The 17,014-nt window shown below is 30.6% G+C and overlaps 1 pseudogene; it reads right to left on the bottom strand.

Moving 5' to 3' along the window:
* Positions 1 to 6,290: 6,290 nt before the first annotated feature.
* On the bottom strand, positions 6,291 to 15,757 carry LOC142632616 (uncharacterized; annotated as a pseudogene).
* Positions 15,758 to 17,014: the final 1,257 nt, after the last annotated feature.

Below are 17,014 nucleotides of genomic sequence, written 5' to 3'. Positions count from 1 at the left end.
CTTGATACGGTGATTAAAATGCTGTCGCAATTGCGGGGTGCACTATGACCCACTAGTTGATACTTTTTAATTTGGCCGACGATCAAAAAGTTTATCACACTGTTTCAAATCCTGTGACTAAATATTATATGATAATTCTATTACAATAGCTGTAACCTTAAGTGGAGCATATTCTGAGGCAGGTAGGAACTTCACAGATTTAGGCCCCTGTCCTCATTCATTATTGGCCTTTGCAGAGATTAAAGGACCTTTATTCACTTTGAAGAAAAATCAAATTAATGGATCCCATCACCCCTCTACAAGCTCTCGGTATTGCATAATTAAATAAACCTCAAGAGCATTATGAGAAACTTTATCCAAATCAAAGTGGAAATCAACCTTAATGGGTTTGTGCTAGGCTGCTATCATGAAATGTAAAGTTGGCAGTAAGATAAGTGACCCCCAACATTGTCACACAAAAGGATTGGAGCATAAGAAAGCACCACAACAGGGTTTAGGTAAGAATCAAAGCTAAGAATATCGGTCACGGTTTAGACAATCTATGTAATTGGGAGTCGAATTATAATTGAACGGTAAAATTGTAATTTTACCCAAGCAATGGTAAAGATTAATATCATTTGAATTCTTAGATGAGTGACATCTATGTTCCAAATTTCGTCAGATCTCATTACAATTAAAACATGCTGGATGCAAAAAAAGGACCATCAAATCATACCAAGTTTCATCGGTTAAGATGCATTGTTTTGTATTGAGGCTAGACTAGGTCCAAGACTCATCCTCCTTTGAGTCTTTTGTCTCTTCATCTTCCCTCGTCTTTCATTGGGATGGCAACATTGAGTCCCTTGTCAAATTAATCTATTACAGTGTTCTAAGCACCTCATTTTGCAACCTTCATATTTACCCTTAGAAGAAAGGAGGAGAGGGGAGAGGAGGCGAGGAAGGGGGTAAAATGGTCATTTCACTCACTAAGGGCAAAAATGTAATTCAAATCATCAAATCATTGATCATACTTGATAAAAAGATAATCTTAAAGTTTCAACAATTACGACTCGTTTAGTGCCTCAATTGAACATTTGAATTGAAAAATATCACAAAATCAAGATTCGACGATTAATATGCACTAGCTTATAATCACATGTATATGCATGAATCTATACTATTAATAACAGGATTCCATATTTCGTCTTTAACTTTTGGTGTACTAAAATACCCTCACACAATTTCATAAATTCTCTAAAATACCCCTATATTTTAGTTAAATAATATTAAATTAAAAAACACAAACTGGTTAAACAATAATTTACTGTTTCTAAGTTTTAGGTGTTTTTTCTTTATTTTCTTCATTCGGCTTAAAACTTAGACACTATCTCTATCTCACTTTTAAACGTTAGTCCACGTTACTTTACCTCTTTCTAAAAAAAAAAATATACATAGTTATTTATATATCACTTTTAAACATTATAACACTAAACCAAAAAAAAAAATAAATAAATAAAAGAGTATTATTGCATACCCAAAGCGTGTGTGATGAGTCTAATATACTTAAAAGATATCATTAAGATACATAGCATAATTCTTATAAATATAATTTAAATATTATTGACAATCATTATTTTTTTCTTTTTTTTTTTTACTCTTAAAAAGTCTTGTAAGAAATCATTAGATAGAAAATGTAAATTGTCCATTTTTTTATATTTTTTTAATTTTTTTTATGTTCATTAATTTTATACTTTTTGGTTTTTGTATACAATAACTCACTTAAATGAATATTTATGATGTAGTCCCACATTTGACTCCAAAATTAATAAACAAAACTCTCTTTAAAAATAAATAATTTAGGACATATGGATTAAAATTGGACTTCAATTGTAAACTCTAATTGGAATTTCTCTAATTGGACTTCAATAAAACTCTCTCTCTCTCTCTCTCTCTCTCTCTCTCTCTCTCTCTATATATATATATATATATATAGTTGAAACTAATTAAGCTACACAAGATTATTGATAATTAATTTTGATTGGACAGTAAAGTGATTAATTAAAAAAATTTGTGTTCGGTGAAGTCCACATGTTAATATGTGGCTTGGTGCATCGAATTCAATTGACTATCTGATAATTTGATAATTTTGGTCAATTACCTCAAGAAAACATCACAGAATTCCGTCTAAGTATAGAATAAAGCTTAGAAAACTTATCCAAAATGTGCGGAGCAAGCGGTTGGAAGAAACTTGGATCTAACACCTTAGTGCCGATCGACACTTGGATTAACCCTTTGGGTCTAGACTCCACAGCCACTCCGCTTGCGTTAACTTTCTAAGCACTTCTAGCTTGAAAATTAAATTATTCACTACCCCGGACCATCCAAGGGACCCTCCCCCCTAGCCTCTTAAAGACTATGTTGAGACCTATTCTTCCATAGTTCAGCTTCTTAGCAGAATTTCTCTTGATTCCTCTAAGCTATTATGTTATGATATTGTGCTAGATAGGATTTTTATTATAAACATGCATGTTGATTTTAATGAGATCTGATCTAGGATTAATGTTGTGATATTGAATTTGTTAGCATGATCTTAGATCTAGGATTAATTTGTTGATTGGATTTTAGTTCATAAATCCATATCTTTTTTTAAAAGAACCTTGATCTGTTTTTCAAAAATTATTTGTGCTTCAAAGATTAATTTTCTGTTCTAAAACCATTTTCTGCACTGCGTTATTTTGCTGCACTAAAATTCTGCACTGCATTATATTATATTTTATTACCATTTATTTTTATTTAAAAATAATGAAAAAAAAAACCAAAACATTGAATTGAAAATATGGATTTCTTTGAATAATTGAAATAATTATAGTTGATAGAAATTACAAAGTTTTGAGTCCTAATTACATTCTAAAGAAAGTACAAGACTTTGAATCCTAATTACATTCTATCAAAATGAAAATTACATTGAACAAAGCATACTAATCTAAAACTTTAGATCTAGGTTTGAGGACTAGGTTACAAGGTAATTGAACATGTGTAGGCATTTTCTAGGCTAGTAGTGGTCAATTACATATATGGCAAACATTCACATCAAAAAAAGCAAACACACATTCGAAATTGAAGTGGAAACTGGATTGAAATTGAACATGTAATTGAACATGTGTAGGCATTTTCTAGTTTCATGTCTTGCATTGTTATTAGTTTAAACTAGTCGCGTACCTGCGCATGGCGTGTGATTTTTTTTTTAAGGATGGTCTCATTATTATTATTATTTTGTAATTTGAACTAATTTAATGAAAACTAATGCATTTCATAATCATATTTATTGCAAAATAATTTTTTATTATTGTAGAATTGTTTTATTTAAATTTTGAAACCTTGATTCTTATATAGTTGGTTGACTAACTTTTACATCTCTAAGTCAATTAAACACCTTTTGCATGCTACATGTAAACCTTCTTTTCCATAAGGGTTGAAATAATGTGGGTAATATTTATTTTTATGGAAGTTAAAAAATTAAAATTCTTATACCTTGTCTTGATGTTTTCTAAAAATTAAATTTGGCAATTCTCTTTCAGTAATTGTGAAACTTCCAAGCAGTAATTCAAAAGGTAATTCATGTTACATGTTCATGCTTTGATTGTATAATTGTATGATTTATTTGGGTTGTAATTTGTAAGTTATTTAGGATTTTTTTTTTTTTAATACTAAGCATTTTTAACACACACACACAGGGGAGAATGTCTTAAAAAAACTAACAGTAATGTATATCTAAAAAGTCCTAACTCTATTATTTAGGATATTAAATATATTGTTGTGTGTGATTTATAAAGTAACAACGGTTGTAGTTATTAACAATTAGTTTTTCATTGTCTTTTAAGTTAATAAAAACCTTACATATACTTTTTTTTTCAAAGAAACCTTTACATATTTTTTAAATGTGAATCTTTACATATACCTTAATAAGTAAACTCTATACATTTCATTTCCATAGATGCAAAAAAAAAAAATACATATATTCCATAATAATAGTGGCTAATTAGTTTTTTCATGATCTCATTTGTAACGTTTTTTACTCTTATCATATTTTACTAGCTAGTGATTTTCATAATAGAGGCATTAAATGAGAGTTAAAATCTTAGAACTTTTCATAAGATTTTTAAGAGTCGTGGTGTGTGAAGAATATAAACATTTAAGGATTTTTTTTTATCATTATTTATAAATAATGTTACATGAAACGTCAAAAAAAGGATTTTTGAAATTTTTCATCTTTATTTCTTATATATTTCTATTATTACTAAAGAACGTCTTCCTTTTAGTTTTGATAATAATTCTAGATTAGAGTTTGGTTAGTTTTAAGTTTAAATTTTGTATGATTGTATTTAATTGTTGATTATATGATTTAATTAAGTGAATTTAACGATTTATTTAATTGCATTGTAAAGTTTTTAATTACATTCGTAAGATCATGTTTAATTAATTTTTTACCCCTTTAGCTGTCAGCCTCTTTATTTTCCAATTAACCGTTACTAATTTATTTATTTAGCTGATGTTTGATTTCTTTTACTAATCCCTTTCTCTCTCTCTTCATTAACATCCTATTATTTTCCAAATTTGATGATAATTCTAATATACTAAATATGCATTGTAACTTTTTTTTTTTTTTTTCATTCTATTTTGCTGCCATTAAGTTAGTATATCCATAACTATTAGCTTGTTTTATGATATGTTTGGTTTGATATTATTATTATTATTATTATTATTATTATTATTATTATTATAAATTTAGTGTTTTTAAAATAGCATGTGTTTTGTTTTCTATTTTTCTATTGATGCATTGTAATGTTTTATGGGAATACTTTATAAGAAATTTTTTTATTTATTTGAATTTAAGTAAACTATTATATTTTTAATTTTTTAAATAAAAAATGATAGAAAATATAAATAATTTAATAATATGGAGGATGTGGCTGAATTTAAATTTTGAATAAAATAAGATGAAAAGAAAAATAGTAAAAATGAAATATATAGCAATAAATACCAAATTATTTTACCTATGCTATGTAATAGAATAACATTATATTCTTATATACTATATTTATAATGTAATAGACTAAAATTTAACAATCAAAGATAATAAAAATGATAAGAACTTAAAACACAAAAATAAATCATATCAACCCAAAGTAGAATTCTAAAGAATACAAAAATTCATCAACCTAAATTAGAGATGTAAGAAAAATAAAAAATAAAAGTAAAAAAGTAAAGTTTTTGATGTCTTTCATAAGGTTATCTCTATTTTATTTTTTACTCCTCTCGTCAACCTCTTTGTTTTCTATTTGACGGTTCAAATTGATGTTTGATTTCTTTTATTTTTTTCTACACTTTTATTACCCATAAATCTCTCTCTCTCTCTCTCTCTCTCTCTCTCTCTCTCTCTCTCTCTCTCTCTCTCTCTCTCTCTCTCTCTCTCTCTCTCTCTCTCTCTCTCTCCCTCCGTTGGCATCTTATTGTTTTTCCAAATTTGATGATAATTCTAATGTACTAAATATGTACTGTAACGTTTTTTTTTTCACTCCGTTTTGCTTCCATTAAGTTAGTATATCCATAACTATTAGTTTTTTCATATTATCTTTGGTTTCACATTCTTTTTTTTTTTAATTGAGCGTTTCTAAATTGGTATTTGTTTTATATTTCATTTTTCCATTGATGCATTGTAACACTTCATGGGAAGACTTTATAAGAACAATTCTTATTTATTGAATTTAAATAAAATATTATATGTTTAATTTTATTTTTTAAAGAGAGAAAATATAAATAATCTAATGATATGGAGGGTGTTGCTAAATTTAAATGTTAAATAAAATAAGGAGAAAAATAGTAAAAATGAAATGTATAGCAATAAACACCAAATTATTTTAGTTATGCTATGTAATAAAATAACATTATATTTTTATATACTTTCTTTATAATGCAATAGTATAACATTTAACAATCAATGAGAATAAAAAAGATAACAACATAAAATACAAAACTAAACCCTAACAACCCAAAGGTTGTATGAATTATGATGTGTTTCTATTCTTTGTTATCATGATTCATAGATATGCAATGCATTTTTAGCTGAGCTATATATTTACAATTGGTTCTACACCCCGGCCAGTTCTTGTACTTTGCAACTCCACTATTTCAGCAAATTCGTCACAATCTAGCCAAGCAGCAAATAACTTCTGCTCTAATGTACAGGATACATGCCAAAATGTGTCTTTCATGAAGTCTCCCTTTGTCCCTCACTAAAAGGTCAAGCTGGATTACCAGTCAATTCCAATTTTAGCAAACTGCACTGCATCAACAGGCGCCTGATATTCAAAAGAAAAGAACATGATGAAGGTTAGAATCAAACAATGTTAATAACATTAATTGTGATAGACCACATTTTAGAACCATTCAAACTAATATGAACTAAATTCACTACTCAGTATATAAAAGGCATAACATCAGTGATCCAGGAGGAATAATCCAAAAGTGGCAAGAAGAAAGAATATATAATCCATATTTAAATAACTCCTCAAAACAAGTATTGTTATACATAAATCCAAGGTAAGATATTTTTTCACAGCGTCTAATATTTTAATCTTTTCCTTGACTCTGAAAAAGAAAAAGCATTAAAAATGCACCTGTAAATTTTTGTTATAGATCCAAATGATGCAGCCGTCCTCTATCCTTAGGCCAGCCAACCAACCCCCCCCCCTCCCTCTACCATTACGACTAACAACCAGCCACCCTCTACAAGCCAAACAGCCAACCAACCCCCCCTCTACCATTAGGACTGACAACCAGCCACCCTCTACAAGCCAAACAACCAGCCAACCTTTTTGACCTCTTAAGGCAGTCAGCAGCCCCTTATTTTGACTTCTCATATCTGCCATGTATCCTCTTTAATTGCAGCTTTGACTTATGTAACTATTAGCTACTTTATTTCCTAATAGTTAAAGATTATAAATAGGCTTGCTATGTAAAAGTACAATCAGTTTTTTATGTGAATTTAACTTAGTTTCAGACTTGGACAGAATCTTTGTTTCTCCAGTTTCTCTGTAATTCCAGCTTTAATTCTTAATTTTAATGCAATTCTAGTTCAAATTCTCAATCAATTGATTTTGATTCCCATCACCAAACCACCTATAAGCTAGATTAACTCCCCTAACTCAAAACTAATATTGCATTTATTAAAGGCAAATCCTTCTAATAAATGGATGTCATGCTGTTTACATTACTTAAAAGAATCCCTATAAGCATTTCAAAATAACTTAAAGCCAATAAGATGTAACTATTTTGATAATCATAACTAACCCCTCTACTCCCACATTTTTGCCCATCATCATTATTTAGCAAATTGGTAATTGAATACAGACATGATCATAAACTCAGTTCAACACCCCACCATAAATATTTACCAGAATAAACCTAATCTGAACTCATAATAGGTGCATACCGTTTCAATAGCATGCTCAAACAGCTCTCTTGCCCGTTTTGGTTTTGCCTTTCCATATCTCTTTACGAACTTTGAGAGGTATGTGACCCATATGTCTTTGACATGTGGATACTTAAAAATCTTCACACCTCTTTCATATCCCTTGAATGCATCTTCAAAGTATTTATGTTCCTGCACACATTAACAGCAAAATTTTGTTTATCGATTGAAACCACTAAAAGTAAAACCTAAAAACTAAAGGAACATAACAACAGAACTATTGGTGGAAAGCCCACACCTCCAACAGAAATGCATAATGGAGAATAATTTGAGGCGTGGCTATTCTTAGATCCAATATCCGCTCATACACTATCCTTGTGGACTCCAGGTACCCAGGCTCTCTTCTCGGTCAACATAGAAGGTCCAGAGTTTCAAGGATCTGTATAGCTTAATCTACATTGGTTCATTCCCATCAGCAACCACTGCAAATAAAAACAAACAAGCTCAAATATGAGTTAGGTTCCACAATACCTTGCGACTACAATTGTTTTCTTTTCTTTTCTTTTCTTTTCTCTTGAAGTGCGAACTTTAAAAGTGTTGGATGAAATCACCAGTATAGAATGTAAGCATGGTTGTTAAAATTGGGATCATAAAATCTAAAATCCTTTTTCTTGATAGGTAGGTAGTGGGGAAGAGAGAGTTTGAACTTCGAACCACAAACATGGGGCACAACAAAGAATGTCATTATGATTAGGCTATCACTTGGAACTCCAACAAGCTAAAATCATTTATAAGATTCAAACCATCACAAAAATGGTGTGTTTATAGGATTGTTAAATCAAGAGAATCAAGAGTCATCAAGATTTTATGGACTAAAAACATGCGCCCAAAATTACCACACCAATGTTAAATTGGTCCAAAAACTTAACTCAAAACGCCCAATAAACTTAAATAGACCCAAAGCAATAATATACAAGCCCAAAAACAATTGCCTACTCTATCAATAACTACAAAACGTGAAATATACAGTAACAAAAAGAACAAAACATTAAATGAGGAAGGGTTAGAATCACCTCTTCATTTAATCTCCACTGATGGCTCTGTTATGGCTCACCTCATCAACTCTAATGCTCCTTTGAAATTTTGATGCCTCAATTCCATCTCTGCTCACTCACACCAAACACTAGCCAGATGATCCACAGCCTTGTAGTTGACTTGAACTGCTTTATCAAATATAACTCTGGCATTGACAAGATCACTGTGCTTCTCATAAAGCCTAGCAAAGTTAACCCACAATGTATGAGGTTTCCCCAGAGCTTTCATAGGATCAATTGTCCTCACTGCCTCAGTGTAAGTCAAAATCTGCTTCTTGGGATCACCCTCAAACAACTTCACCCTTCGATGCCACTTTTCCATATTATGAGGACTTTGTTGCAACCACACACTATTAGCCAACTCCGGTCTCCTATTTATAAGATAATCCAATCGAGCAATCCTCAAATCCACATCCTTATCATCATGTAGCCAAAACCCATTAAGAATCTTCTTCTCAAGCTTAGCCATCGATAAATTCACATCTAACCGAACATCTTCATCCTCATCTTCATCATCCATTCTCTTCTCCACAACACCGTTTTCTTTTTCACCCTCATCCTCCTCGTCACTCGAACTCATACTCTCTATCTTAAATGTTAACATACTCTCTTCAAACTGCGTATACGAGTCAAAAATTACACTAAAATCTCTAACAATAACCGCACTCATAATCCCCTCCTCAAACACATCCCTCGCCTTCTCGTGCAAATTCCATTTCCACCTAATATAATACTCTGCAAGTAAGGTCCACAACCGCCCTACCTCATCTGTAAACTTCCTAATCCCACCCCTAATAATCGCATCCACATTCAACCCCAAAACCGCATTAGCATGCTTAGTCAACAAATCACACAACTTTAACCACAACCTATGCTTAGTCTTCCCTTTAACCAAATAAAACCCATCATCATTCAACACTGAAGCTAATCTTTCTGAAGCCTCTTGCAAAAGACTAGAATTAACTAAAAACTCAATGAATACTTCAATATGAGAAGGGTCATATTTCAAATACCTGCAATAAACCCTGAGCGAGGTTTCGATTGGGACATCCTTCTGGCTCACGAAGATCAAATAGGGCTCCCAAACCCGTTTGTGCTGAGTGACCGACAAAGCACACAGAGCTCGATCGAAAGTGCAGCGAGTCTAGGTGACGAGCTTTTGGTGAGTTAGGGTTTGGAGGTACATGATCCAAATCCGAGGCATTTTGTGCATAGTGACCAAGGCTCGCTCTCACTCCCAATACAACACCCTCAACAACACATTTGAGCGAGCCTTGGTCACTATGCACAAAATGCCTTGAATTTGGATCATGTACCTCCAAACCCTAACTCACTAAAAGCTCATCACCTAAACTCGCCGCACTTTCGATCGAGCTCTGTGTGTTTTGTCGGTCATTCAGCACGAACGGGTTTGGGAGTGTTGAATTTTAGGCTACCATTTTGAAGTTGAAAGTGCTATCATTTTTTTATAGGTACAATTGTTTAGAAAATAAGGACAGACCTTTCTTATATAGGATGTATATAAAATGTTTTTTTTAGATTGTAAACAAAAGGTTCATCTAAAGAATACAAAGTGCTATATGTTTATACATTTCTTTTTATTTTTCTTTGAATTTTAGAATAACTTTTATCTCCAAACAAAATTAATATTTTAATGATTTTTTGCGAAGGTCAATCATGGCCTTCGCAAATAATTTAGTATTAGTAAGGGCATATTTTTAACCCACACAAAAAATAAACTTTTTGCAAGGGATTTTTATTGTCCCTCGGAAATAATTTGGTGGGAACATGTCCCTCCAAAAAATTTGACATTATAATGATTATTTGTAAAGGTCGATCCTAGCCCTCGCAAATAATTTAGTATTAGTGACGGCTTTTTTTAACCGTCACAAATAATATACTTTTTGCAAGAGATTTTTAATTTTCCCTCAGAAATAAGATGGAGGGAAAATTTCCCTCCAAAATATTAGTATTTGTGACGGTTATAACACATAATTGCAACAGCTTTTCTTGTTGGTCACAAATATTTCACATTTTACCAAGTATTTGTGAGGGCTTTATTTTGCCATCACAAAGAAAAATTTTTGAGAGGGCTTTTTGGATTTGTAAAAAATTCTTGGTTGCTAATAGGCATTTTTCTTGTAGTGCTGACTAACTTCTGGCAGTCTAAAATTGATTCTTGCAATGCATTTCATGGAGCTTCTAGTATTGCATCAGTATGTTTTGATGGTCAACTTGTTACACTAAAATAATATATACATATATACCAAAAACTGAAGAAAATAAGAGAGAGAGAGAGAGAGAGAGAGAGAGAGAGAGAGAGAGAGAGAGAGAGAGAGAGAGAGAGAGAGAGCCTTTTGTGTGTGGAAAAATAGAAAATTATGCATGGGATAAGAGAGGAAATGACAATTTTATAGTATGAGGATAAAAATAAGAAGAGTAAAAAATAAAGGAATATAAAAGGATAGAATAATAGTGATATTGAGAGTAGTGGGGATATGAAAAGTTAAAATGGAATGAGAAAGGTTGGAGAAAGTTAAGGTAGAGAGTAGTGGAGATATGAAAAGTTAAAATGGAATTGAAAATTTAATAATAAATAAGAATTTTTTTTTTTTTGATACAATAAATAAGAATAGTTAATATAAGATAAATATGATATTTTGATTGTAATATAATAGAGTTTTTAATTCACTTTAAATGTTAAAAAATTGAAAAAAAAAATTGATAATGACATGGCTGCTGACAAGGAACATTAAATACTACACTTCAGTTTTTTTAGTAATATATAGATTATTAGATCTAGAAGCACGCTTGGTAGCAGTGTCCCTTGCCCACTTTGTAGCATGCATGGGCTAGGCTCATGCAATACGTCCAAAAGAAACCAACCGATACCCTCCAAACCACACTTCCTCAATTTTCTTAATATGTCGCATAGGCTTGAGACAAGCTTAAAAGAATAAAATATAATATAATGCATGAATTGATCCCACAAGGAAGTTGAGCTTGGTTGAATCGAGCTTGGTTGAATCGAGCTTGTAAAAATTGTGTCACAAAAATGGGTATTAACAGCCATATATGTAATTGACCACTAGTAGCCTAGAAAATGCCTACACATATTCAATTACCTTGTAACCTAGTCCCCGAACCTAGATCTAAGGTTTTAGATTAGTACACTTTGTTCAATGTAATTTTCATTCTGATAGAGTGTAATTAGGATTCAAAGTATTGTACTTTCTTCATAATGTAATTAGGACTCAAAACTTTGTAATTTTTATCAACTGTAATTATTTTCAATTATCCAAAGATATCCTGGTTTTCAATTCAATGTTTAGGTTTTTTTTTTCATTATTTTTAAATAAAAATAAATGGTAATTCCATTATACATCCCTGATTTAGGGGGAAAGATGTTTCCAATGGGCTTCCCACTTATTTGAGGAGCATCATCGCAATCTCTCTCTCAAACCCGAGGTCATGGTCTCACACAAGTGCTTTTATCTACTTGATTGATTGTGACACTTTCATTATTTTAGTTGATTTTTGGCGAAAGGGTTTGTTTGTTTCACTTTGTGGTTGATTTGCTAAGAGATTGGCAGAATGGGTTGCCTTGTGGTGTTTATCCAAGCAATAGGGACATCATACATGTTGGATGAAAGCGGATGTAGCGTGTTTACTCTGGTGTTTGGAACACTTTTGTCGATGAAATTTATCAAATTACATTGGATTTTATTTTGTGTTTGGATTTTATTTGAATTTGATTTTTTTTTTTTTTTTTGTGGTGAAATTTGAAATTCTTGGATTTGTATTTAATGATTTGGGATATGCCAATTTGGAGTTTAATTTCTTGCTGTATTGGTGAATGAAGAAATTATATTGATGGAAAATGAATTTGGGACTTCAATTTGATTTTTTTAATTATCTTTAAATTTTTATATACTTTTGTGTTTTTATGAGTTAGATCAATAGGTTTGACTCATTTGACTATCTATTATGCAACTAGACACCTCATTTTGTATTTCCTATGACCTGAGTCTTCGACCCTTGATAATGATATCAAAGGAAGCAAGTATAAAGCAGTGCATGAGATTGCAAAAATCTTTAAAAAAAAAATTGTTCAGCATCCGCATGACTCTTCCTTATGCAATCCCAAGGTCACGTATGTTGTGTTCAAGGACGGGTCAATGTATAAGGCAAGTAAGGAGGCCGCTTAAGGCCTCAAAATTAACCAATAGAGATATCTACTTACTTGTGAAAATATTAATTAGGTCATAAATATTAACCAATAAATAAAAAGTAATTTCTTTTTATTCAAGAAAAACAAGGTCTCAAAGTGAGAAAAGCCCCCAAATAAAATTCAAAAAAGAACCCAAATTTTTAACCAATAGATATCTCTTTACCTGTGAAGATATTAATTAGGCTCAAATATAAATCAATAAATATAATATAATTTTTTGTTTAGGAAAAAAAATATTTTTTCATTGAATGTGTGTGACAAGCCATTCCTATTCTCAATGGGAACTCTAGAGTGTGGCACTCATTATTCTTCCACACGTAGAAACTAAAAAAGGGCTTTCTATCTCTCTTAATGAAACAAAAAGGAAATCAAAATACAAAAAAAAATTATATCTCAAACCTCAATCTTCTCTATACAGATTGAGGGAAAGTGCTTCTTTATATTAAAAAAAAAAAAAAATTAGCTTCCTAAGTTGCACTCAAGAGACCTTCTCTGTTTAGTGTTACCATTGAGGTGGGTTCTAGTTAGCTCAATTAATAAAATTTTTGATAGTTGAATAAGAGATCTAGAATATAATCTTCGTTTATATCAAAAACTTATTGGTATATTCGTATGATGATAAAGAGAACATTCATGAAAGTAGATGTAATATGTTGAAACTCTTTAAAAAAAAAATTAGAAAGTGTTACCATTGAGGCTTGTGAGAGACCGCTCCCCTAGCTTGTTTTGAATTGATTGGTTTGGGCCAAACCTACGTGAATGGATGGAGTCGTGTTAGTGCCTCTCAAAATAGTGGTTCAAATGATTAAAGTTTCCCTCTAGATTAAAGGTTTAACAATAGAGTCGTCAATTATTTAATTACTAGTTGCCGATCCGCACATTGCACGTGATAATATTTTTAGAGTGGTCTCATTAAATTTATTTTTTAAAATTCTTCCTAATTTAATAAATAGTGAAATATTTCATAATCATATATTCATTTATTATGGGGACAATAAAAAATGTAATATATATAATTTATGTTGTACCAAAATGAAAACAATACAATTTTTCTCAAGAATTCAATGGTAAGTTAGCGAAAATATTAATTTTTTAATAAAAATTATTTATAACATTTTGATTATCATTAAAAAGTATATAAAATTATGAATTTTTTTTTTTTTTTAGTTTCAAACAAACTTTCTCAAACCCAATTTTTTCTACCATAAAATAAAAAACATCTAGAAATGTATCTAAAAAATTAACAAAAATCAACAAAACTACAATTCAAAATAAAAAAGAAAGGGAAAAATAAAACTTACATCAAAGTAAAATACCATCTCCCAAATATGTAAAACACATTAAATATTATGTAATCAATCAAAATATCCAATGCATAATCAAATTCAAGAATTTTAATAAGGCTTTGAAGTAACGCAATAGAAATATGCCGTTGTTCCTAAGCAAAAGTGTTGATTATAGTTTTATACATAATGATTGAAACTCTTTTTCCTTAATAATTAAAAAAAAAATAACAAGAGTACAATTCCAAAGGGGAAAAAAGTAGAGAGTTTTTTGAAAAAAGAAGAATTGTGTTAATGCTGTCATAATCTAATCTAACATATGAGAAATAAATAAATAATTTTAAATACAAAATTGATTTTGTTTTCTTAAAAATCTCAAACAATACACTAATGAGATAATGATATTCATAAACGCTTAAAAAATTATTAAATATCTAAGAACATCATATAACAAAGACAAATAATTTTCTACTAATTTGTTAAACAAAAAATTTACAAACAATGAAAGGATACTACACAAAAATCATTTTCTTCAATATATAGTCTAGACAATATATTATCTAGACTATCCTCTTCTTTTCCAAAGAAACTAAAACCTAAAAACAACACAAAATATTACATATTATAATATGATTTTTCCCCAAATTATATCAACAACAAACAATATTCATTAAAAGTATATAGTGTTGTAAATAAAATGATAAAAAAAATATTTGCATCAAAGAACACTTATAAATTGACTAATGACATGCAACAAATTATGAAATGCAATATGTTGTGTTAGTTTTCCTAGATCTATGATTAAATGTCATCCAAAAATCCTAGATCTACACCTTGCTACATACAGGAAAAAAAAAGTTTTATTTTTTTTTATGAGAATACCATGAATTCATGATAGAAAATCCTAGATTTGATTTTATGATGAAAAACTATGAATTTTCAATAGAAAATACAGATATTATTTTATGATGCAAGAAAGAATGAGTTTTATAAAAATAATTTCATATCTGATTTTGAGATAGAAAAAAAAAATTTCATAAAAAAAAAAAATCAAATTTGTTTTCAAGATAGGAAACAAAAGAATGAATTTTATAAAAAGAATTTTAGATATGTTTAATGAATTTTATAAAAAGAGTTTCATATCTGTTGTAAGGACTGGATTTGATTCCCAGGCCTGAAGGAAAAAGAATTTAGACCCAAAGAGCCCAATACAATGAATTTGTAGAGAGTAAGCTTAAAAACTAGGCTTTAGTGGATCAGAAGATAACTATAGTGAGCCCAAGTGAAAAAAAGCAAAAATACAATGGTTCTGCACGAAGTAAATCGTCCTCGGTACAATCCGAGGTGACTAGATCTTATATATCTATATATATATATGCTTCTTTAGATTTTAGTTACAAATCCAGTTCTTGGAGCTCCAGTGATTTCCTCTCTCTTTCCTTTTTCCTCCCCCTTCAATAAGGGACTTCTTTCTCTATTATATACCCTGTTTTTCTTCATCTCCACCCTCCACGTGTAGGGCAAGCTGATGGCCTTTATTCTTATCCCCTCAACACCTTCTTGAAGTCCTTGGGTGTAGCTGTAAGGCTGTTGGTTACTGTTCAGACATTACCTCCACATTAATGCGGGATAGAGGGTTAGCTGCAAAGCATTCAATGCAGTGGAAGCAGCTTTTCCTTTGATATTTTCCAACTCTCATTTGTCCTATGCTCTTATGATAATCATCCTCATCAGTAGAATCTTCCGGAAAGTTGCTTCCAACAGCAGTTTGTACCCTCTGACCTCTGCCTTACTTAGCTGAGGAGATAGTCCTCCTCGGACTACCTTCCCAAACTTTCTCAGTCGTGGTTTGTCCTCGACGCTTGGATTCACATGTCTTCCCTATCTTATCCTTGTCCTCAGACTACTAGATGTCCTGGAAAAAGGCCCACGGCCCACTATACTTTTAGGGGCCTTTTATCCCTACATCTGTTTTTGAGATAGAAAACAAAAGAATGAATTTATAAAAAGAATTTCAGATCTGTTTTTGAGATAGGAAACAAAAGAATGAATTTTATAAAAATAATTTCAGATATGTTTTTGGGACAGAAGACAAAAGAGTTAGATAATACGAGGTATAGTAGCTAGCCTTTTATCTTTTCGTTTTCAATTATAATAAACCAAAAGTAAAGTTTTAGAAAACACAAATATTCATCAATCTAAGGAAGAGTTGCAAAAGAAATTAAAAAAAAAATACAACAAAAAATTTAAAAAAAAAATGAGAGAGAGAGAGAGAGATTACCTTTTTTGATGGAAAAAATATGCATAGAATAGAAGAGAGTGACAAATTTATAGTAAGAGTTTGAGAATAAGAAGAGCCAAAGTGAAGGAAGATAAATTGGCAAAAATTATATGTAAAGTTAAACCGCCTAAGATGAATATGTACAGACAATACTTTTGTTTTGATTTTCATTAATTTATTATTTATTTATAACATCAAAGTTAAAGTCGTTGAATATGTGAAGTTTTTTTTTTTATATACAAGATAGAATTTCTATTCTAACTTAATCTAAGTGTATATGTGTGTGAAGCTCCATTCTAAAAACTTGAACCCCGGCCCTTATCCCCCACACCCCACAAGCACTTATACTTGTGGAGTGACCACCGCACCAAGGGTGCGCGGCGGTGAATATGTAAAGTTAAAATAGCCTAAGATGGATTTGTAAAGGCAATATATTTATATATTTAATATTGTAAAAAATTAAAAGTAAAAAATAAATATGAAAAAGAATAATGACGTGACGGATAAGGTGGCTCAATAAGAGCGTAACAATAATAAATACTACGCTTCAACTTTTATATAATATATATATATATATAGAGAGAGAGAGAGAGAGAGAGAGAGAGAGAGAGAGAGAGAGATTGGAATAATCAAGAAAACCATAATTGAAAAATTCATCATTTTATTGATTTGAGA

Source organism: Castanea sativa, chromosome 4 (assembly GCF_040712315.1).
Source record: "Castanea sativa cultivar Marrone di Chiusa Pesio chromosome 4, ASM4071231v1".
Lineage (NCBI taxonomy): Eukaryota > Viridiplantae > Streptophyta > Magnoliopsida > Fagales > Fagaceae > Castanea > Castanea sativa.
Note: the sequence above shows the minus strand (reverse complement) of the source record. Positions and strands in the feature narration are given on the sequence as shown.